The sequence below is a fragment of the Giraffa tippelskirchi genome, chromosome 5 (assembly GCF_054371585.1).
Source record: "Giraffa tippelskirchi isolate mGirTip1 chromosome 5, T2T-mGirTip1v1.2.pri, whole genome shotgun sequence".
Classification (NCBI taxonomy): Eukaryota; Metazoa; Chordata; class Mammalia; order Artiodactyla; family Giraffidae; genus Giraffa; species Giraffa tippelskirchi.
The window spans coordinates 168,602,636-168,627,217 of record NC_137279.1 but is presented as its reverse complement, the minus strand read 5'-3'; the positions used below and the strand labels follow the sequence as shown (position 1 = coordinate 168,627,217).

The 24,582-nt window shown below is 37.6% G+C and overlaps 1 protein-coding gene across 7 annotated transcripts in view; it reads left to right on the top strand.

The window, feature by feature from the left end:
- The window catches only part of ZFYVE9 (zinc finger FYVE-type containing 9), a 168,263-nt gene that overhangs the window by 32,845 nt on the left and 110,836 nt on the right, over positions 1-24,582 (top strand). For 3 of the 7 annotated variants that reach the window (XM_081485363.1, XM_081485361.1, XM_081485359.1), the window contains exon 2: positions 22,857-22,932. The exons of the other annotated variants lie outside the window; for them this stretch is intronic. The gene's annotated coding sequence lies outside the window, so the exon portion shown is untranslated. The remainder of the gene's footprint in view (positions 1-22,856; positions 22,933-24,582) is intronic. 7 annotated transcript variants of the gene reach the window in all.

The following is a 24,582-nucleotide window of genomic DNA, read 5'->3' as shown; positions in this document are numbered from 1 at the left end:
ACTCGATGGACATTGGTTTGGTTAGACTCTGGGAGTTGGTGATGGACAGGGAGGCCTGGCGTGCTGCAGTTCATGGGGTCGCAGTGTCGGACATGACTGAGCGACTGAACTGAACTGAACTAGGTTGGTCATAACTTTCCTTCCAAGGAGTAAGAAGAGTCTTTTAATTTCATGGCTGCAATCACTATCTGATTTTGGAGCCCCCAAAAATAAAGTCTGCCACTGTTTCCACTGTTTCCCCATCTATTTGCCATGAAGTGATGGGACCAGATGCCATGATCTTAGTTTTCTGAATGTTGAGTTTTAAGCCAACTTTTTGACTCTCCTTTTTCACTTTCATCAAGAGGCTCTTTAGTTACTCTTCACTTTCTGTCATAAGGGTGGTGTCATCTGCATATCTGAGGTTATTGATATTTCTCCCGCCAATCTTAATTCCAGCTTGTGCTTCTTCCAGCCCAGTGTTTCTCATGATGTACTCTGTATATAAGTTAAATAAGCAGGGTGACAATATACAGCCTTGACGTACTCCTTTGCCTATTTGGAACCAGTCTGTTGTTCCATGTCCAGTTCTAACTGTTGCTTCCTGACCTGCATACAGGTTTCTCAAGAGGCAGATCAGGTGGTCTGGTATTCCCATCTCTTTCAGAATTTTCCACAGTTTATTGTGATCCACACAGTCAAAGGTTTTGGCATAGTAAATAAAGAATTCAGGCAATCTATATCTTGAGCCTGTACTCTTTTTTTTTTTTAATTTATTTTAATTGGAGGATAATTGTTTTACAATGTTGTATTGGTTTCTGCTGTACAACAGTGTGAATCAGCCATAAATATACATTTGAGCCCCTCCCTCTTTCTAGGGCCTGAATTCTTAATCACCAAAGTGGTGCCTTTGTCTGAATTGGTTACCATTATGCTGTATGCTCAGCCTCTAGAAGTGTCTGCAACATAAAAAAGCACTTAACTGTTTGTTGAATGAATTCTTAAAATGAAAACCTATTAGGCATATCATTTTGGAGTGTAGTTTATGAATAGCAAAGAAGACACATACTAATAACTAAATAATCGTATTTCTTAATGTGTATCTTAAAAAAACATGTGTATAAGGAGGCACGTACATGGCAGCATTCATGGTACTTGTTGAAAAATAGGAGAAAATGTAAATGCTCATCAGTGCTGTAAATAACTAATAACATAACTAATGTATAGCTCTATATAATTATTAAACAACTAAATAAGCTATGATATAGGAATATTTTAGAATTCTATATGCATTGTTAAATAAATGAAGTATGATATGGTAAGTTGTCTAGGATATATTATTGAATGAGAAAAGCAAATTACAGAACTTTTACTGCCAAAATAGATTCTAGACAATGAAAGAGTGAAACAAACAAAAATAGCCATGAAAATAGCAGGGAAAACATATGTTAACATTTTTATAATATTGGAATGAGAAAGGCTTTTCTAAGCATCATGTGAAATGTAAAAGCCATAAAGGAGACTGATGAATTTGATTACCAAAAAATGGATGACTTCCAAGTAGAAAAAAAAGAATAAGCATTAAACTGGGATAAAGATTCTAATAAAGTGGATGAACAAGAGCCTATTATACAGAGTGAAGTTAGTTAGAAAAAAACCAAATATCATATATTAGTGCATCTAGAAATATGATACTGATGAACCTATCTGCAGGGCAATATTGGAGACGCAGACATAGAGAACAGACTTGTAGACACAGTGGGGGAAGAAGAGGGGGGGATGAATTGACAGAATAGCATTGAAATATATACATTGCCATATGTAAAACTAGATAGCCAGTAGAAATTTGCTGTGTGACATAGGAAGGTCAAATCTGGTGCTCTGTGACAACCTCTAGGGGTGGGATGGGGTAGGAGGTGAGAGGGAGGTTCAAGAGGGAGGGGACATATGTATACTTACGGCTGATTCATGTTGCTATATAGCAGAAACCAACACAATATTGTAAAGCAATTATCCTCCAATTAAAGATAAATTTAAATTAAAAAACTCCAAACATTGTGTGTGTATATATATATACAATAATATATATATATATTACAATAATATATATACTATATATATATATGTGTGTGTGTGTATGTATATAGGCGTCCCTGGTGGCTCAGATGGTAAGGAACCTACCAGTAATGTGGGAGACCCAGGTTCGGTCCCTGGGTCAGGAAGATCTCCTGGAGGAGGAAATGGCTACCCACTCCAAGATTCTTGCCTGGAGAATCCCATGGACAGAGGAGCCTGGTGGGCTACAGTCTGTGGGGTCACGAAGAGACAGACATGACTGAGTGACTAACCCAACCTATATGTATATATATACAGAAAGGCCAATAAGCATATGACAGATAAATAGATGTTCAGCTTTTACTCATAATTAAAGATACAAATTAGAGGGATGTCCTGGTGGTCCAGTTGTTGAGAGTCTGCTTTCTCTGGTGTGGGAGGATTCCACATGCCACAGGGCAACTAAGCCTATAAGCTGCAACTGCTGAAACCCACATCCCTAGAGCCTGTGCTCCGCAACAAGAGAAGCCATCACAGTGAGAAGCCCGCGGGTAGCAAAAAAGACTCAGAGCAGCCAAAAATAAAAAATTAATAAAAAATACTAAGTGAAATATCAGGTCCCATTTTCTACCTGTGAAATTGGTAAAGATTGATAATAGTAATGACAAACTTATAGAAAGAATTTTACATAGAAATAGAAATAAGCACAGCATGTTTGGCAATTTTGGCAACATTTATTAAAATTTAATCTGTGTAATACTTTTGTCTAAAACTCCACTTGTAGGGATTTATTGTATATTAAAGTGCAAATGTATGTGTACAAAGACATTCATTATGTTGTATATAGTTATAAAAAGATGGAGACAATCTAGATGTCTGTTGAAAGGGATGAGAGTTAAATTGTCATACATGTAATGGAGTGCTATTGAGCTATTTTAAAAGACTGTGGCAAACCTCGGTGTGTACGCATGCCCCATTTTACACTGCTTTGTGTAGTGCTGATTGATTATAATGCTACATTAAGTAACCTTTGTGTGAATATACTCTAACAGTAGGCATGTGTGTATTTTAAAAGCCCGTTATAGTAACCCATTGATGTATATCTCTTTTTCCTTGCTCTGCTCTCAGTACTATTACCTATAGTGGGAGCATTAAGTAATTCAGACATACTATGGTCTAGTATTTAGATGTTATTAAACTAGAGTTTCTCTTTCTTTTATTAGCAAAAAGAATAAGGACAACTTACAGTTCATGAGAGCATTTTTATACTGCAAGAACTTCTAAATGCCAAAAAGCAAAAGTGAAAGGGGAATGTTTCCAAATATATACATAACTAGTGGCTAAGACTCTGAGATATGAAACCAGAATGCCTGGGTTCAAATCCTGGCTTTGTTACTGTGTATGACTTTGTGCAAGTTATTTAGCTTCTTTTGCCTCCATTTCCTCATTATTCATCCAACAAATATTTGAGTGCTTTCCATATGCCAGACACTATTCTGGATGCCAGTGATAAAACAAGGAGGATTAAGACAAATTCTTTACCTTCTTGTGGTATATGTACATTCTGAAGGACTTAATTCTATACCTTACTATTTAGTGTTCATAAGAGGATTAAGGGTTTAATACCTCTAAATCACTTGCAATAATGTCTGGTACATAGTAAGTGGACAATCAATAATATTACTATTGTTCTTCCCTCCCAAATTAATAGGTACATGGAATGTAATTTATTAACTATTTTATGGAAATTTTTGTTAAATAAAATGACATTCAAGGATATATAAAACACTATTTCAGTATATCCTTATATTTGTCCACATGCTAGTTGCTCACATACATTTTTAGTTACTGAACTCGAGCCTGACAGATCGTGCTGTCCACCACCGGCCACTGAACTTTACCGTATACCATATGCCATGTTGCATGTTCATGGCTGCAGTCACCATTTGCAGTGATTTTGGAGCCCAAGAAAATAAAGTTTGTCACTGTTCCCATTGTTTTCCCATCTATTTGCTATGAAGTGATGGGACTTAATGCCATGATCTTAGTTTTTTCAGTAATGAGTTTTAAGCCAGCTTTTTCACTCTCCTCTTTCACTTTCATCAAGAGGCTCTTTAGTTCCTCTTTGCTTTCTGCCGTAAGGGTGGTGTCATGTGCACATCTGAGGTTATTGATATTTCTCCTGGCATTCTTGATTCTAGCTTGTGCTTTATCCAGCCCAGCATTTTGCATGATGTACTCTGCATAGAAGGTAAATAAGCAAGGTGACAATATTCAGCCTTGATGTACTCCTTTCCTGAATTTGAACCAGCCATCATTCCTAGTGTGGTTCTAACTGTTGCTTCTTGACCTGCATACAGGTTTCTCAGGAGACAAGCAAGGTGGTATGGTATTCCCATCTCGTTAAGAATTTTCCACAGTTTGTTGTGATCCACACAAAGTCTTCAACATAGTCAATGAAGCAGAAGTAGGTGTTTTTCTGGAATTCTCTTGCCGTTTCTATGATCCAGCTGATATTGACAATTTGATCTCTGGTTCCTCTGCCTTTTCTAAATCCAGCTTGAACATCTGAAGTTCACGGTTCACGTATTGCTGAAGCCTGGCTTGGAGAATTTTGAGCATTACTTTGCTAGCGTGTGAGATGAGTGCAATTGTGCAGTAGTTTGAGCATTCTTTGGCATTGCCTTTCTTTGGGATTGGAATGAAAACTGACCTTTTCCAGTCCTGTGGCCACTGCTGAGTTTTCCAGATTGCTGGCATATTGAGTGCAGCACTTTCACAGCGTCATCTTTCAGGATTTGAAATAGCTCAACTGGAATTCCATCACCTCCACTAGCTTTGTTCGTAGTGATACTTCCTAAGGCCCACTTGACTTCACATTCCAGGATGTCTGGCTCTAGGTGAGTGATCACGCCATTGTGATTGTCTGGGTCGTGAAGAACTTTTTTGTACAATTCTTCTGTATATTCTTGCCACCTCTTCTTAATATTTTCTGCTTCTGTTAGGTCCCTACCATTTCTGTCCTTTATTTAGCCCATCTTTGCATGACATGTTCCCTATCTCTAATTTGCTTGAAAAGATCTCTAGTCTTTCCCATTCTATTGTTTTCCTCTATTTCTTTGCATTGATTGCTGAAGGTAGCATCAAAAAAGCAGCAGAGGTGGAAAGGACATAATACTCTTTAAGAATAGAAGGATGTCTTCGTGGATGGAGAGGAGTAAATGGAAGGGGATCTGGCAAAAGAATAAGCTGCAGAGTTAGGCAAGGATTAAATTATGCAGACCTTAAAAAGTCAGAGTAAGAAGTTTTGATATTATTGTAAGTGCAACAAGAAACAGTTGAAGAATCACTTGATTAAATTTTAAATTGAGGTATAATCGATGTATAACATTTTATTAGTTTCAGTATACAGTATAATGATTGGATATTTGTATGTAGTAGTGTGAAATGATCACCACAGTAAGCCAACTTAACATGTAGTTGAAAAAATTTTTTTCTTTTGATTAAGAACTTTTAAGATCTGCTGTCTTAAGAACTTTCAAATATGCAATATAGTAATATTAACTATAGTCACTATGGTGTACATTATGTCCCATGACATTTATTTTATAACTGAAAGTTTGTACCTTTTGATCCCTTCACCCATTTCACCACTCTCCATCCCCTCACCTCTGGCAACCACCAATTTGCTATGAGTTTGATGTTTTGTTTTTTTAAATTCTGCATATAAGTGCAATCATATAGTGTTATCTTTCTCTGACTTATTTCACTTAGCAAAATGCTCTCAAGGTCCATCCATATTGGTGTAGATGGCAAGATTTCTTTTTTTATGGCTGAATAATATGCCATTGTCTATACTACATTTTCTTTATCTGTTTATTCATTGGACACTTGGATTATTTCCCAATAGTTCTATTTTTAATTTTTTGAGCAACCTCCATACTGTTTTCTGTGGTGGCTGCACCAATTTATGTCACCACCAACAGTGCGCAGGGTTCACTTTTCCCCAAGACCTTTCCAACAGTTATTATCTCTTGTCTTGTTGATAGTAGCCATTCTTACAGGTGTGAGGTGCTATCATTGTGGTTTTGATTTGTATTTCTTTGATAATTTGTCATATTAAGCACCTTCCCATGTACTTGTTGGCTGTAAATATGTCATCTTTGGGAAAATGTCTATTCAGACCTCTGTCCATTTTTAAATCAGATTTTTGTTTTTTTGCTATTGAGTTGTATGAATTCTTTATTTATTTTGGATATTAAACCCCTAGTAGATATATGGTGTATAGGTATTTTCTCCTTTATTTATAAGCATTTTCACTTTCTTGATGATTCCTTTTGCTGTGCAGAAACTTTGTGATTTGATTTAGTCCTAGTTGTTTATTTTTGCCTTTGTTCCATTGTTTTGGAGTCAGATCCAAAAAATCATCATCTAGGCAAATGTCAAGGAGTCTACTATCACTATCTATGTTTTCTTGTAGGAAGTTTTTAATTTCAGGTTTTACTATTCAAGTCTTTAATCCATTTTGAGTTAACTTTAGTATATACTGTGAGAATATTTGTATTTTTTGCACATAGCTGTCCAACTTTCCCTATATTATTTATAAGAGAGATTATCCTTTCCCTGTTGTATATTCTTGCATCCTTTGTTATATTAATTGACTATATATTATATGCATTTGTATATATATGGATTTATTTCTGGGCACTGTTTCTGTTCCATTGACCTATGTGTGTTTTTGTGCCAATACCATACTGCTTTGATTACTATAGCTTTGTAATATAGTTTGAGTGTGATGGCTCCAGCTTTGTTATTCTTTATCACAATTGCTTTGGCTATTTGAGATCTTTTGAGGTTCCATCCAGATTTTAGGATTGTTTGTTCTATTTCTGTGAAAAATGTTGTTGGAATTTTGGTCGGAATTGCTTTGGATCTGTAGAATGCTTTGAGTAGTATGTAAATTTAAACAATATTAATTCTTGTAATCCATGAACACAGAATATCTTTCTGCTTGTTTATGTCTTCCTCAACTTCTTTCACCAGTGTCTTAGAGTTCTCAGTTACAAATCTTTCACCTCCTTGGTTAAATTTATTCCTAGGTATTTTAATCTTTTTGATTCAATTGTGAGTGGAATTGTGTTCTTAATTTCTCTTTCTGATAGTTTATTAGTGTATAGAAATGCAACAAATTTTTGTATATTGATTTTGTGTTTTTCAACTTTACTGAATTTATGTATTTAAGTTTTTTGGTGAAGTCTTTAGGATTTTCTATACTGTATATAATATAATGTCATCTGCAAATAGTGGCAGTTTTACTTTTTCCTTTCCAATTTTGATGCTTTTTATTTCTTTGTATTGCCTGATTGTTCTGGCTAGGCTTTCCAATACTATGCTGAATAAAAGTGGTGAAAGTTAACATCTTTGTCTTGTTCCTGATCTTAAAGGACAACTCTTAGGTTTTCACCATTAAGTATGTTATTAGCTCTGCACTTGTTATGTATGGCCTTTAATTATGTTGAGGTACATTCCTTCTATTCCCATTTATTTGAGATTTTTTATTATGAATAGGTATTGAATTTTGTCAGATGGTTTTCTGCCTCTATTGAGATGATCATATGATTTTTTTCTTCATTTTGTTAGCATGATATAGATTACCTTGATTTGCAGGTGTTGAACCATCCTTGCATCCCTGGAATAAATCCCACTTAATTGTAGTGTATGATTATTTTAATATATCATTGAATTGGTTTGCTGATATTTTGTTGAGGATTTTTGCATCTCTGTTTATCAGGGATGTTTGTCTGTAATTTTCTTTTCTTCTGGTGTACAGTCTGGTTTTGGTATCAGGGTAATTCTGGCCTTGTAAAAGACATTCCCTCCTTTTCTGTCTTTTCAAAGAGCTTGAGAAGGATTGGTATTAATTGGTATTATTAATTAATTGGTATTAATTCTTCTTTAAATGTGGCTGACATTGGACTTGGTTGTTGGGAGTATTGTTATTACTAATTTAATCTTACTAGTAATCGCTCCATTTGGATTTTGTATTTCTTCATGATTTAGTCTCATGAAGTTGTATGATTCTAGTAATATGTTCATTTTTTTCTAGGTTGTTTAATTTGCTTGTGTATAATTGTTTATAGTAGCCTCTTTTGATTCTTTTATTTTTGTGATACATTGTAATGTGTCCTCTTTCATTTCTGATTTGATTTATTTGAGTCCACTTTTTTTCTTGGTGAGTCTAGCTTAAAGTTTATATTTTCAAAAACCTGGCTTTAGTTTCATTGATATTTTCTATTGTCTTGTAGTGTCTATTTCATTTATTTTCACTTTAATCTTTCTTATTTCCTTCCTTTTACTAACTGTGGGCTATTTCTGTTCTTCTTTTTCTAGTTTCCTAGGAAAGTGTGAAGTTAGGTTGTTTATTTGAGGTTTTTCTTAGTTTTAGGTAGGCAGTTATTGCTATAAATGCCCCTCTTTGAAATGTTTTTTCTGCATCCCATTAATTTTGGCATATTGTATTTCCATTTTCATTTGTCTTAAGGTATTTTTAAAAGATATTTTAAAAGTTCTCTTTTGATTTCCTTTTTGGCCCCTAATTAGACCTTTTTAAAAGATTACTTTAGCTGCTGAGTGAAGGATGGATTGGGGGAAGTGACAAAGGTACTATGAGATGATCATTGAAGCGATTATTTCTGTAATCCAGATATGGTATATAATAGTGGCTTGGACCAAAGTAGTGGTTGTTGACAGAGAAAGTGTATTTTTATCAATTTTAGGACATGATTGATTGTTGATGACCATCATGGAGAGGGAGAGATGTAGAATGACTATGTCCTGAGCATCTGGATAATTGATGATATAGGGAACAGAGAAGAAACAGCATTATTATGAGAGTAGATGTGCATATTAAGTTTGAGATGCCTGTGAGACACAAAGGCTTAAGTAGGCACTTGTATATATAGATTTAGAACCCAGAAAAGAGGTCTGAAGTAAAGAAAAGGAAATTAGGACTTGTTAACAGATAGTGTTTGAGGCAACCATAGTAGAATTCTGTTGGAAAAGAATACAAATCAAGAAAGAAGAGGGCTAAGTATAGAACTTTGAGGAATTTCAGCATTTTGTTGTTATTTAGTCGCTAAGTCTTGTCCAACTTTTTTGTGGCCCCATGGACTGTAGCTTTCTGGGCTCCTCTGTCCTTGGGATTTTCTAGTCAAGAATACTGTAGTGGGTTGCCATTTCCTTCTCCAGGGGATCTTCCTGACCCAAAGATCAAACCTGCGTCTCCTGCATTGGCAGACGGATTCTTTACCACTGAGCCACCAAGGGAACGCCCCATTTCAACATTTAAGATTGGGTAAAAAGGTGAAGGAGTCAGGGATGAAAGTGTGAGGGAGATGTCAAAGAAGTAGGAGAAAATAAAAAATTTTAGTGTCACATAAGTCATGGAAGAATGGTTTCATAAAGAAGGAGGATGTGATCTACTATAATTGAGGGTTGCTACAATGGGGAAAGAAGCCAGAAAAGAGTGGGGCATGCATGCGAAGTGAAGGGGAGACATTGAGAGTAGACAAATCTTTGAGAAAATAGCTTTCCTGGGACTTCCCTTGCAGTCCAGTGGTTAATATTCCGTGCTCCCAATGCAGGGTTTGATCCCTGGTCAGGGAACTAAGATCCTGTATGCCACACGGCAAGACCAAAAAAAATGATAAAAATAGTCCTCTTTAATGTGAAGGGTTAACTATTTGAAATTCGAGGTATAGTGAAATATCTAAATGGAGGAGGATTGTATATCGGGTAGGTGAAGCAGCTGTGGCTTTGGAATTTGAGTGAGAGGTGAGGGTTAGAGAAATCGGAGAGGCATTCACGTGGGGATGGTAGTTGAAGGCTTTAGAAGAAAAGGGGGCCAAAGATAAAACTGGGAGGTCATCTGTAGTTAGAGATTTTCTTTGAATTGTTACTAAATAATGTTGTAGTGTTCCTAGTACAAGTAATTTGAGCATGGGCTTGTTTCCTCCAACTCAGTTATCCAAAGCTTTGGCTGATACAATTAGGTTTTGCTCTTCTTAAATTTGACGTTGTTAAAAGCAAGATACAGTGCTCTAAATTGCTCCCCTTCAAGGCTGTCAAGACAGGCACAGCATAGGATCTCATTTTACTGCAGATGTTGGGGTAAAAATTTTATGAACCTACCTGTTTGGCTAGATTTTCAATAGTTGGTAGTTTGTACATGAAATATATAACTTGTAGTGACTAGATTAATGGTGAGTCATAACCGTTCTTTACACAAACTCTTGTTATTACTTTTGGTACATACAATTTGTGCTGTACAAATTATATCTCCCTATCAATCTTCTGCCTGAAGTGATCTAAAAAAATAAGATCCTTCCCCAGTGAATGTATCTCTTATTACCTACTGTAGCTCATAGAATGTCTAAGCTAGTGTCTGATCTTTGAAATTTTAGGTATGTGATTAAGGGTGAAACTCTGATTTTTTAAAGATTTTTTTCTTTTGATGTAGACCATTTTAAAAAGTCTTTATTGGATTTGTTACAACCTTGCTTCTGTTTTATGTTTTGACTGTGAGGCATGTGGGATTTTATCTCCCTGGCCAGGGATCAGTCTGTACCCGCTTAATTGGGAGGTGAAGTCTTAACCACTGGGAAGTTTCAAAACTCTGATTTTGATGTCATTTGTCTCAATGTAGATCATTCTGTGCAGATATATTTGTTAAGATATTTGCTGTAAGTTAAAGCAACCAATTAGAGCTTATTTAAGGAAAAGGAGAATTTTATAAGGGTACTGTCATATCTCACAGAAAGGCAGGTATTGCAGTTGTCTCTTAGGAATAGCATAGGAGAGTCTGTAATTCGTTGGTTTAGTCCAGGAGCCCACACCAGATTAATAAACTGGTTACATTGATTAGTTTTCCCAGAATATGGCTTTTTATCTTGCAATAAAAATTTATGTGTGTGTATGAGATGAGAGACAGGCAATCCTAGAGTTCTATTGACAAAGATAATACAATAGATACCTACCACCTATTTAAAAATTAAAGGTATGAACTTGAACTACTGTAGTGTTCATAAGTGGTTCCTGTCGTGGACCATCTATTCACTACTTAAAGGATGTTGTATATCTGAATAATGTACCCCGTATACACAAATTTGTTTTTATGTCTTGAGTCTTATTACTCTAGACTTGAGAATTATGCATGTTACTTGTTTTAGTGCCAATCTCAGATTACTCTTTGTTCTAGAGGTTTCAGTGGGTATGTATATTTGATACATCTGTTATCATGTGTTCCAATATTTGTTCAACTCTGCTTTTTCTTTTTTTTCCCCAATGTGTACTAGATGAAAGCAACTACCTGGTCCTAATAGCTCTTGACCAAGAATTCAATGTTTGTGAAAGATGTCAGGTTGATACCCTGGAAATTGAAACCCTGTGTGAATGTGATATAGCAATAATGTCAACTTCCCACATCTTCCTCTCTTAATGTACTTTGGTCTTGATCTTGCAGGAATAAAGCTCTTCTCAAAGATTATCTCATTCCTTTTTCTGCCACTGTGAGTGAGATTGTTTGTATTTAAAGCATGTTTTTATAGGATCAAATATACTTAGCCTCTTCAGAAAGTCAAATAGTCAGGTTACTTTTTGTTCCTGTGTTTCTTTTCATTGTTCAAACTTGAATTGATCACTCAAGACCAGTGGCTCTGATGGATTACTAATTGTATAAACAGACTAGTCCATTGTTGGCTTTATGGTTCAGATCACATTCTGGTTTTCTGTTGTAATTCTTTCACACAAATTGCATTTTGATGATGAATAGTAATAGCAACCACTCATTGAACACTTAACATATGAGACCTAAGTGAAAGTGAAGTTGCTCAGTCGTGTCCGACTCTTTGTGACCCCATGGACTGTAGCCTACCAAGCTCCTCAGTCTATGGAATTTTCCAGGCAAGAGTACTGGAGTGGGTTGCCATTTCCTTCTCCAGGGGATCTTCCCTACCCAGGGATCGAACCCATCTCCTGCATTGCAGAAAGACGCTTTACCATCTGAGCCACCAGGGAAGCCCTAAGGAAGGCATTTTATATAAATAGTTTCTTCATTATTATAATTGTCCTGGCAAGGTTAGTGTTCATACAAAGTATAAAGAAACTAAGACTCAGAAAGTTTAAGTAACTTGCTTAAAGCAACAACAGTTGTTAGATGCTAGAGCATGAATTCAGACTTGGATTTGCCAGAGTCCTGCACTAGTGTTCTTTCACCAAACTCCGCTGATGCTCATAAAAATGTTCATTTGATTAAACATCAGAGAAGCAAGTCTATTACTTATTGGTAATCATTGATTTGAAATTCCAGTCCCAGTTTTCTAGATATACCATTGCTGTATTTATGGATATCTTTGAATCACACCTTTTTCTTTTTTCTTTAAAGGTGAGTCATCAAACTAACAGAAGCTGTTTGAAGTTGTGACTAGGATAGAAAGCCCTGATAAAACATAGTTTAAGTTTGAACTTCGTTATGCAAACTAATAATTTTATGTTGGCGTTAGTGAACTTTAAAATGATAATTACATTAGAGCCTTAGCAGTCTTAACACAACTCTTGGGATCCTTTGTGGGTGGAAGTACTTTAAAAGTTTGCTTTTTGGTTATTTTACTTTGGATCACTAGTAAGTTAGTGAGCACTTATTCTGTGCCAAACATTGTCTCACACACACACACATAAACACACACACACACACGGAATATAGTGATCAATGAGTCAGAAGCAGTCTCTTTTCTGGAAAGCCTCAGTAGCCTGGAAAGAGGAGATAAACAGTTTAAAAATATTCATAATTCATATAAGTGCTGTGATAGAGGAAATGAAGATATATGGAAAGAAGGAGCTCTTGTCCTAGACCTAGATCAGAAGGGCTTCATGGAAGGTATGATGTTTAGGGTAGGAAAAGGAGGATAAGCAAGAATTAGTTGAGTAATAGTGGTGGGTGCAGAGTATTCCAGGCCTAAATAATAATATGTGAAGACCTGTTTTTTTCCTCAATAGTTTTGAGATATAATTCACATATCATAAAATTCTCTCTATATTAAAGTTCACATTCAGTGGTTTTCAGTTATATTCACAGAGTTTTCCAACCATCACCACTGCCTAATTCCAGAACATTTTCATCACCCCCAAAAGAAACACCATACCCATTAACATTCACTCCCTATTCCCTCCTCTCCCTGGCCCCTGGCAACTACTAATCTACTTTCTTTCTCTAAAGGGTTGCCTGTTCTTGACATTTCGTATAAATAGAACCATACAGTATGTGGTCTTTTGTGATTGGTTTCTTTCACTTAGCGTAAGATTTTCAAGGTTCATCCATATTGTAGCATGTATCGGTATGAAGGCCTGTTTTGAGAAATGGAGATAAGCAGTATCGAGAATCTAAAGTTCAGTTGATCAGGATGATCAGTGCATAGAGCAAGATTTGAAACTAAAGAGAATGTTTCATATTAGAGAGGTAAGCAGAAACCAAATCAACAAAGCTGTGTTACAGAGGTATGGGCTTTATCCTGAGGGCAACAGGATACCATTGAATGATGTTAAGTGTGAAAATAATGTCATCAAATTTGTGTTTTTTATTTGTGTAGAGGATAGGCTAGATAGACACAAAATGGGGGCCAGGGAGATTAGTTAGGTTTCTTGCAGAAATCTGAGCAACAGAAAGATGTTGATGGTGTGGGATATGGCCTGGGAATGGAGAGCAGTGGATAGATATGAGAGGTTTAAAAGGCTGCTACTGCTGCTGCTAAGTCGCTTCAGTCGTGTCCGACTCTGTGCGACCCCATAGACGGCAGCCCACCAGGCTCCGTCGTCCCTGGGATTCTCCAGGCAAGAACACCGGAGTGGGTTGCCATCTCCTTCTCCAGTGCTTGAAAGGGAAAAGTGAAAGTGAAGTCTCTCAGTCGTGTCCGACTCTTAGCGACCCCATGGACTGTAGCCTATCAGGCTCCGCCATCCATGGGATTTTCCAGGCAAGAGTACTGGAGTGGGGTGCCATTGCCTTCTCCGGTTTAAAAGGCAGGATTGGCAATGCTTGGTGTTAGAGTGAATGTAAAGGTGAGGGAGAAGGAGAGGTAGAATCCAGAATGGCACTGAAGTTGTAGGGTTGGTGGGCCAGGTGGATTATGATGCATGGATTAATTAAGGAACTGGCTAAGTAGATGAATTCCCAGGGTGCCAATCTATAAGGAGTGCCAATCTATAACACTGGAAAGTTAAAGAGATGAAAAAATGCATTTACGAGAACTCTTGTGGAGGAAAACTTTGGTAAGCTTCTAGAGAAGGAGATAAGCATCCCCTCTCTCACCTACCTTCTTGTTTGAGTAATGAAGGAGATGTTTTCTAAACTACTCTGAGAAGCCCAAAGGCTTTTTTTATTGAGTGGCATATGTAAATTTGGAACTAGAGCTAAAAATAAGCCAGTAGTGGAGAGGCTGCCATCAGGGGTCTTCTTTTTTGTCTGTTCTTCTTATGGTTCTTACCCTTTTTTCGTGGATTTTTCATATGAGATTGGATTGAAGAGTGTCAGATTACTAACCTATTATTACTTATATCTATTGTTATATAATAATTTGTACAAAAACATAATGTCTCACCACAATGATGTAATTCTCTGTTGTGATTCTAGGGATTGATTGGACTAGCTAAGTGGTTCTCTTTTAAGGGTCTTCATGAAATGTAGTCAGACAGTGGCTGGGGCTAGGATCATCTTGAGGTTTGCTCATTAACATTTGGGAAGGTTCATGGGCCAAATCACCTACATGTAGCTTTTCCCTGTGGTCTCTCTGGCAGGATAACTGGATTCAAAGACTGAGTGTCCCAAGAAGAAAAGGCAGGAACTCTATTACGTTTTTTTTTTTTTTTTCCAGTTCTGATTTCTTTTATTTAAAGGAATAGCAATTTTTAAAACTTTTAATTTTGTATTGAAGTATAGCCAGTTAACAATGCTATAACAGTTTTAGGTGGAGAGCAAAGGGACTCAGCCATATCTATTATATTTTACGACCTAGGTTTAGAAGTTGTCTCCCTCCTGTTTTACTCTGTTAGTTGAAGTAGTCATGAAGGTTTGCCTATGTTTACAGGAAGGGGATATAGGTTTTACTGTTCTTGAAAGAAGATTATGTGGGATGGAATGGCTGCTGCAGCAGCCATCTTGGTAAGTTTTGTTTTTTGAGCTGTACTATGGGACTTCTAGGATCTTAGTTCCTGGTCCAGCGATTGAACTGGGGCCCTCAGTAGTGAAAGCATGGAATCCTAACACTGGACTGCCAGGGAATTCCCCATCTTTGGAAATATAATATGTCATACCTATGGTGTGAACCTAACAGAAGCAGAAGATATTAAGAAAAGGTGGCAAGAATACACAGAAGAACTATACAAAAAAGATCTTAATGACCTGGATAACCATGAGGTGTGATCATTCACCTAGAGCCAGACGTCCTGGAGTGTGAAGTCAGTGGGCTTTAGGAAGCATCACTATGAACAAAGCTAGTGGAGGTGATGGAATTCCAGCTGAGCTATGTCAAACCCTAAAAGATGATGCTGTGAAAGTGCTGCACTCAGTATGTCAGCAAATCGGGAAAACTCAGCAGTGGCCACAGGACTGGAAAAGGTCACTTTTCATTCCAATCCCAAAGAAGGGAAATGCCAAAGAATGTTCAAACTACTGCACAATTGCACTCATTTCACATGCTAGCAAAGTAATGCTCAAAATCCTTCAAGCTAAGCTTCAGCAGTACGTGAACTAAGAATTTCCAGATGTTCAAGCTGGATTTAGAAAAGGCACAGGAACCAGAGATCAAATTGCCAACATCCATTGGATCATAGAAAAAGCAAGAGAATTCCAGAAAAGCATCTACTTCTGCTTGGCTACTTCCTTGACTACATTAAAGCCCTTGACTGTATGGATCACAACAAACTGTGGAAAATTCTTAAAGAAGTGGGAATACCAGACCAGCTTATCTGCCTCCAGAGAAACATGTATGCAGGTCAAGACGCAACACTTAGAACTGGACATGGAACAACGGACTGGTTCAAAATTGGGAAAGGAGTATATTGGGGCTGTATATTGTCACCCTGCTTATTTAACTTATATGCAGAATACGTCATGTGAAATGCTGGGCTGGAGGAAGCACATGCTGAAATCAAGATTATGGGGAGAAATATCAATAACCTCGGATATGCAGATAACACCAACCTTATGGCAGAAAGCGAAGAGGAATTAAAGAGCCTCTTGATGAAGGTGGAAGAGGAGAGTGAAAAAGCTGGCTTAAAACTCAACATTCAAAAAACTAAGATCATGGCATTCGGTTCCTTCATGGCAAATAGATGGAGAAACAATAGAAACAGTGAATGACTTTATTTTATTGGGCTCCAAAATCACTGTGGGCGGTGACTACAGCCATGAAATTAAAAGACGCTTGCTCCTTGGAAGAAAAGCAATGACAGCATATTAAAAAGCAGAGGCATCACTTTGCCTACAGAGGTCCATATAGTCAAAGCTATTGTTTTTCCAGGAGTCATGTATGTAAGAGCTGGACAGTATAAAAGGATGAACACCAAAGAATGATGCCTTTGAATTGTGGTGCCTGAGGAGACTCTTGAGAGTCCCTTGGACAGCACGAAGATCAAACTAGTCACTCCTAAAGGAGATGAACCCTGAATATTCATTGGAAGGACTAATGCTGAAGCTGAAGCTCCAATACTTTGGCCACCTGATGCAAAGAGCCCATTCATTGGAAAAGACCCAGATGCTGGAAAAGATTGAAGGCAGGAAGAGAAGGGGAGGACAGAGGATAAGATGGTTGTATGGCATCACCAATTCAATGGATATGAATTTGAGCAAACTCTGGGAGATAGTGAAGGACGGGGAAGCCTGGCGTTCAGCAGTTCATGGGGTCACAAAGAGTCGGACACAACTGAGCAACTGAACACCACTACCACCTACCTTGAGAGCCCCGCCCAGACTGAGATAGGAAACCAAGAATGAGGACTTTCGGATGTTAAGTGTAATTTTGTGTATATTGAGTTAGACTGTTTGTCAGACTTCTTGGTGGAAATACTATGAAGAAGTTTGGATGTTAAGCAGATACTGAATTTGTTCTGAGGTGAATACTATTAACCAGAGACAAGATAGGAAACAATATTTAACTGACAATATTTTCTAGTTTATTCTTCTTTTTTTAAATATATGACTAGGATTTTGGAAATTATTACCTTAATCTCTTATGTTGTAAACAACCCCACATCATAGTTTCCTTTAAGTTGCTTGTATTTAATATTTTAAACATGATCTTTATTCTTGTCATTTTTCATTATAGGTTTTTTTTTATCTTGATTCTTAATTTTAGATGATTCTTCTTTCACTTCCCCTATATTATAATTAAAATTTTAATCTTCTGTTGTACATCCCAGGGAGATAATCTTTTACAATACTTGTCTTTCCTGCTTCCTTCCTTTTTCAGTTTTCATATTTGAAAGTAAAAATTTAAGTACTTTGGTTTTTATTCGTTGAAATTCATGGATGCTCCATTCTCTTCCCTTTTGTTAATAAATAATACACATTCATCCTAAGAAAAATTTGGGCTATAGATAAGCTTGAAGAAAATGTTATTCACCCAAACACTATTGAGACTGTTATCTTTTAGTGTATATATTTTTAAAGACTTTTATGTTTTTCCCCAAATGTGGAGTCTTACCATTTGTACCTTTTTGTAAATTGATACTTCCAGTTGACATTTAGATTTTTCTCACTATACACTGTGTTAAAACATCAATCTCACAGTTAACATGTTTTCAGTTCAGTTCAGTTGCTCAGTTGTGTCCGACGCTTTGCGACCCCGTGAACCACAGCATGCCAGGCCTCCCTGTCCATCACCAACTCCCAGAGTTTACCCAAACTCATGTCCATTGAGTCGGTGATGCCATCCAACCATCTCATCCTCTGTTGTCCCCTTCTTCTCCTGCCCTCAGTCTTTTCCAGCATCAGTTCAGTTCAATTCAGTCACTCAGTCATGTCCGACTTTGTGACCCCATGAATTGCAGCACGCCAGGCCTCTGTGTCCATCACCAACTCCCGGAGTCCACCCAAACCCATGTCCATCGAGTCAGTGATGCCATCTAACCATCTCATCCTCTGTCGTCCCCTTCTCCTGCCCTCAAGCTTTCCCAGCATCAGGGTCTTTTCCAATGAGTCAGCTCTTCGCATCAGGTGGCCAAAGTACTGGAGTTTCAGTTTCGACATCAGTCCTTCCAGTGAACACCCAAGACTGATCTCCTTTAGGATGGACTGGTTGGATCTCCTTTCAGTCCCAGGGACTCTCAAGAGTCTTCTCCAACACTACAGTTCAAAAGCATCAATTCTTCGGCGCTCAGCTTTCTTTATAGTCCAACTCTCACATCCATACATGACCACTGGAAAAACCGTAGCCTTGACTAGACGGACCTTTGTTGGCAAAGTAATGTCTCTGCTTTTTAATATGCTGTCTAGGTTGGTCATAACTTTCCTTCCAAGAAGTAAGCGTCTTTTAAATTCATGGCTGCAGTCACCATCTGCAGTGATTTTGGAGCCCAGAAAAATAAAGTCAGTCACTGTTTCCACTGTTTCCCCACCTATTTGCCATGAAGTGATGGGACCGGATGCCATGATCTTAGTTTTCTGAATGTTGAGCTTTAAGCCAACTTTTTAACTCTTCTCTTTTACTTTCATCAAGAGGCTCTTTAGTTCTTCACTTTCTGCCATAAGGGTGGTGTCATCTGCATATCTGAGGTTATTGATATTTCTCCCGCCAGTCTTGATTCCAGCTTGTGCTTCCTCCAGCCCAGCGTTTCTCGTGATGTACTCTGCATATAAGTTAAATAAGCAGGGTGACAATATACAACCTTGACGTACTCCTTTTCCTATTTGGAACCAGTCTGTTGTTCCATGTCCAGTTCTAACTGTTGCTTCCTGACCTGCATACAGGTTTCTCAAGAGGCAGGTCAGGTGGTCTGGCATTCCCATCTCTTTCAGAATTTTCCACAGTTTATTGTGATCCACACAGTCAAAGGCTTTGGCATAGTCAATAAAGCAGAAATAGATGTTTTTCTGCAACTCTCTTGCTTTTTCGATGATCCATCGGACGTTGGCAATTTGATCTCTGGTTCCTCTGCCTTTTCTAAAACCAGCTTGAACATCTGGAAGTTCACGGTTCACGTATTGCTGAAGCCTGGCTTGGAGAATTTTGAGCATTACTTTACTAGCGTGTGAGATGAGTGCAATTGTGCGGTAGTTTGAGCATTCTTTGGCATTGCCTTTCTTTGGGATTGGAATGAAAACTGACCTTTTCCACTCCTGTGGCCGCTGCTGAGTTTTCCAAATTTGCTGTCAAACATTTAGAGAAAAGCTAATACCTGTCCTGAAATTGTTCCAGAAAATTGCAAAGGAAAGAATACTTGCAAACTCATTCTATAAGGCCACCATCACCCTAATACCAAAACCAGACAATGATATCATAAAACAGGAAACTTACAGACCAATATCACTATGATGAACATAAGAGCAAAAATCCTTAACAAACTAAAATCCAGTAATGCATTAGAATGATCATATACCATGATCAAGGGGATTTATCCCAATGACGTAGGGATTTTTCCATATCTGCAGATCAGTCAGTGTAAAATACCACATTAACAAATTGAAGAGTAAAAAGCATATGCTCATCTCAATAGATGCAGAAAAAGCTTCAGATGAAATTCAGCATTCATTTATGTTAAAAAAAAAAAAAAACTCTCCAGGAACAGACATTGAGGAACATATCTCAACATGATACAGGCCATATCTGACAAATCCACAGCTAACATTATACTTAATGGTAAAAAGCTGAAACCATTTCCTCTAAGATCAGGAACATCTGAAACTGAGGATGCCCAGTCTCACCATTCTTATCCAACATAGTTTTGAAGTCCTACCCATAGCAGTCAGAGAAGAAAAAGAAAAGGAATAGAAAGTGGAAAGGAAGAAGTGAAACTGTCACTGTTTTCAAATGACATGATACTATACACAGAATATCCTAAAAACACCACCAGAAAATTACTAGAGCTCATCAACGAATTCAGTAAAGTTGCAAGATATAAAATTAATACATAGAAATCTGTTGCATTTCTGTACACTAACAACGAAATAGCAGGAAGGAAAATTCAGGAAATGATCCCATACTCACTCCAGTATTCTTGGGCTTCCCTTGTGGCTCAGCTGGTAAAGAGTCCGCCTGTAATGCGGGAGACCTGGGTTCAATCCGTGGGTTGGGGAGATCCCCTGGAGAAGGAAAATGCTACCCACTCCAGTATTCTTGCCTGGAAAATTCCAGGGACTATACAGTCCATGGGGTTGCAAAGAGTCGGATATGACTGAGAGACTTTCGCTTTCAGCATTGTATCAAAGAGAATAAAATACGTAGGTATAAACCTCCTTGAGGAGGCAGAAGACCTGAACTTGGAAAACTGTGAGATACTGGAGAAAGAAATTGAAGACAACATAAAGAGATGGAAACATATATTGTATTCTGGGATTGGAATGATCAATATTATTAAAATGATCATACCACCCAAGGCAATCTATAGTTTCAGTGCAATCCATATCAAAATACCGATGGCATTTTTCACAGAACTAAAACAGATAATTTTAAAAATTGTATGGAAACACAAAAGAACCTGAATAGCCAAAACAATCTTGAGAAAGAAGAATGGAGCTGGTGGAATCGGTCTCCCTGACTTCAGACTATACTACAAAGCTGTGGTAACCAAAACAATAGGAATTGGCACAAAAACAGACTTACAGATCAGTGAAACAAGGTGGAAAGCCCAGAAATAAACCCATGCACATATGATCAATTAATCCATGACAAAGGAGGCAAGAATATACAGTGGAGAAGACAGTCTCTTCAGTAAATGATGCTGGGAATATGGGACAGCTACATGTAAAAGAATGAAATTAGAACATTCTCTAATACCATATATAAAAATAAACTTAAAATAGATTAATGACTTAAATGCAAGACTTGATATTATAAAATTCCAAGAGGAAAGCATAGGCAGAACATTCTTTGACATAAATTGCAACAATATTTTTTTGGATTCATCTCCTAAAGTAAAGGAAACAAAAGTAAGTAAATAGGATCTAATTAAGATTAAAAGCTTTTGCACAGCAAGGGAAACCATCAACAAAATGAAAAGACAGCCTACTGAATGGGCGAAAGTATAAACAGCTCATAAAATTCAGCATCATAAAAACAACCTGTTTTAAAAATGGGCAGAAGAATTGAATAGATAGACATTTTCCAAAGGGGAAATACAGATGGCCAAAGGGCACATGAAAAGATGCTCAACATCATTAGTCATCAGGAAATGCAAATAAACACCATAATGTGATATCACCTCACATTCTGAGTATGTGTATCATTTTAACCTGTGATGCAAGTCCAATAATATTATGTAACTCTCAAAAATCATAGGTTTGTCAGAATGACTGTTATTGAAAAGACACAAATAATATGTGTTGGAGAATGGTGTGGAGGAGAAGGAACCCTTCTACACTGTTGGTGGGAATGTTAATTGGTACAGCCACTGTGAAAACAGTATGGAGTTTTCTCAAAGAACTAAAGATAGAATTTCCATATGACTCAGCAGTTCCACTCTTAAGTTATATATATGAAAAAGACAAAATTATATGAAAAAGACAAAAACACTATTTCAAAAAGGTACATGCACCCCAATGTTCATAGCAGTGTTATTTACAGTTACCAAGATGTAAAAAAACCTAAGTGTACATCAGTAGGTAAATGCATAAAGAACATGTGGTATCGATGTACATTGGAATACTACTCAGCCATAAAAAAGAATGAAATCTTGCCAATTACAGCAACATGGATGGACTTGGAGAATGTTATGCTAAGTGAAATAAGTCAGAGAAAGATACTATAGGTTACCACTTATATGTATAATCTAAGAAATATAGCAAATTAGCAAATATAACAAAAAAAGAAACACAGAGAGAATAAATTTGTGGTTCCCAGGGGGAGAGGGACAGGGGCAATGTAGAGGTCGGGAAGTCTAAGATAGGCTCAAGGATGTATTGTACAACATGGAGAATGTAGCTGATATTTTGTAATAACTATAAATGGAAAGTAGGCTTTAAAACTATCTAAATTTTTAAATTAAAAAATAAAATGTAAAAATAAGCTATAAAAAAGAGAAAAAGTAAAGAAAGGTTTTAAAACTAAGACTATAAATTACCTGCAGAGGGAGCTGTGATGAGAAGCAAGTGAGTACCACCCTAGAACCTTAGGCAGTCTTGTGATGTGGAGGCTTTAGGGATCTCTAAAGGCTTAGGTGAGGTGTGGTGTTGAAAACAGGATTGGTTGGAAGTCTGTGCTGCTGCTGCTGCTAAGTCACTTCAGTTGTGTCCAACTCTGTGCAACCCCATAGGCGGCAGCCCACCAGGCTCCCCCGTCCCTGGGATTCTCCAGGCAAGAACACTGGAGTGGGTTGCCATTTCCTTCTCCAATGCATGAAAGTGAAAAGTGAAAGTGAAGTTGCTCAGTCGTGTCCGACTCTCCACGACCCCATGGACTGCAGCCTACCAGGCTCCTCCATCCATGGGATTTTCCAGGCAAGAGTACTGGAGTGGGTTGCCATTGCCTTCTCCGGGAAGTCTGTGCTAGGAGTAGTTAATTTTGCAGGTATTCCACCTTATCTTTTGTAGTCAAGTAACTTTCCTTCTTGTCTTGCAGGAGATGAGAGGTTTATCTTCCGGTAGAATTGAATTGTGAAAGCTTTCAACTGAAGGATTTGGGGCGTATCAGAAAGGTGAAGATGAGATATAGGGTTGAAAGTACATTAACTAAGGAAAATGTAGTGTGAAGTCATAAATGTGAAGTTGAGAGGAGTCACCATCTTGTGTGGTTTTCCTTTAGCCCTGTTTAAGCTGCTTAGGGGAATGTATGGAGTAGGTAGATAGTTGAATTTAACCAGGCTTGAGATTTTACCAGCTGAGGCTAGAAGGTCAGAGGGATCCGGAAGGAAAACCTATGATATTTGAGACAGTTACATCATATTATTGGACTTGCCTCACACGTTAGAATAGACGCACATACTCAGAATTTGACTTTGAATTTAGATATTTCTTTTTTTTTTAAATTTTAGCTAGTTATTAGAAGTTATTACTTTGGCCTTATTCTCATTTTAACCTTTGAACTTCTATCCTATACAGCCCTTACATACTTCTGGTATGATTTTGTCCTTTATTTGATAGATGGAAGTTTTTTCTTAGTATCAGTAGCTCTTCATCAGTAGCTCTTCTCATTTAGAGTATATAGCATGTATATATTTTTCCAATTTCTCAAGACAGGAAAATCTTCATCAGTGTTTTTCACTCCACTTTTAAAAATTGTTCTCTGGAACCTTGAATTCCTGGCCTTTTAGAATCAGTTCAGCTCAGTCACTCAGTCGTGTCCGGCTCTTTGCAACCCCATGGACTGCAGCATGCCAGGCTTCCCTGTCCATCACCAACTCCCGGAGTCCACCCAAACCCATGTCCATTGAGTCGGTGATACCATCCAACCATCTCATCCTCTGTCATCCCGTTTTCCTCCTCTCTTCAGTCTTTCCCAGCATCAGGGTCTTTTCCAATGACTGTCAGTTCTTCACATTAGGTGGCCAAAGTATTGGAGTTTCAGCTTCAGCATCATTCCTTCCAGTGAATATTCAGGACTGATTTCCTTTAGGATGGACTGGTTGGATCTCCTTGCAGTCCAAGGGACTCTCCAAGAGTCTTCTCCAACATCACAGTTCAAAAGCATCAATTCTTCTGTGCTCAGCTTTCTTAATAGTCCAACTCTCACATCCATACATGACTACTGGCTGGAAAAACCATAGCCTTGACTAGACTTTGTTGCCTAGGATCTTTGTTGGCAAAGTAATGTCTCTGCTTTTTAATATGCTGTCTAGGTTGGACATAGCTTTCCTTCCAAGGAGCAAGCACCTTTTAATTTCATGGCTGCAGTCACCATCTGCAGTGATTTTGGAGCCCAAGAAAGTAAAGTCTCTCACTGTTTCCATGTTTCCCCATCTATTTGCCATGGAGTGATCAGACTGGATGCCATGATCTTAGTTTTCTGAATGTTGAGTTTTAAGCCAACTTTTTCACTCTCCTCTTTCACTTTCATCAAGAGGCTCTTTAGTTCTTCATTTTCTGCTGTAAGGGTGGTGTCATCTGCATATCTGAGGTTATCAATATTTCTCCCAACAATCTTGATTCCAGCTTATGCTTCATCCATCCTGGCATTTCACATGATGTACTCGGCATATAAGTTAAATAAGCAGGGTGACAATATACAGCCTTGACGTACTTGTTTCCCAGTTTTGAACCAGTCTGTTGTTCCATGTCCAGTTCTAACTGTTGCTTCTTGACCTGCATACAGATTTCTTAGGAGGCAACTCAGGTGGTTTGGTATTCCC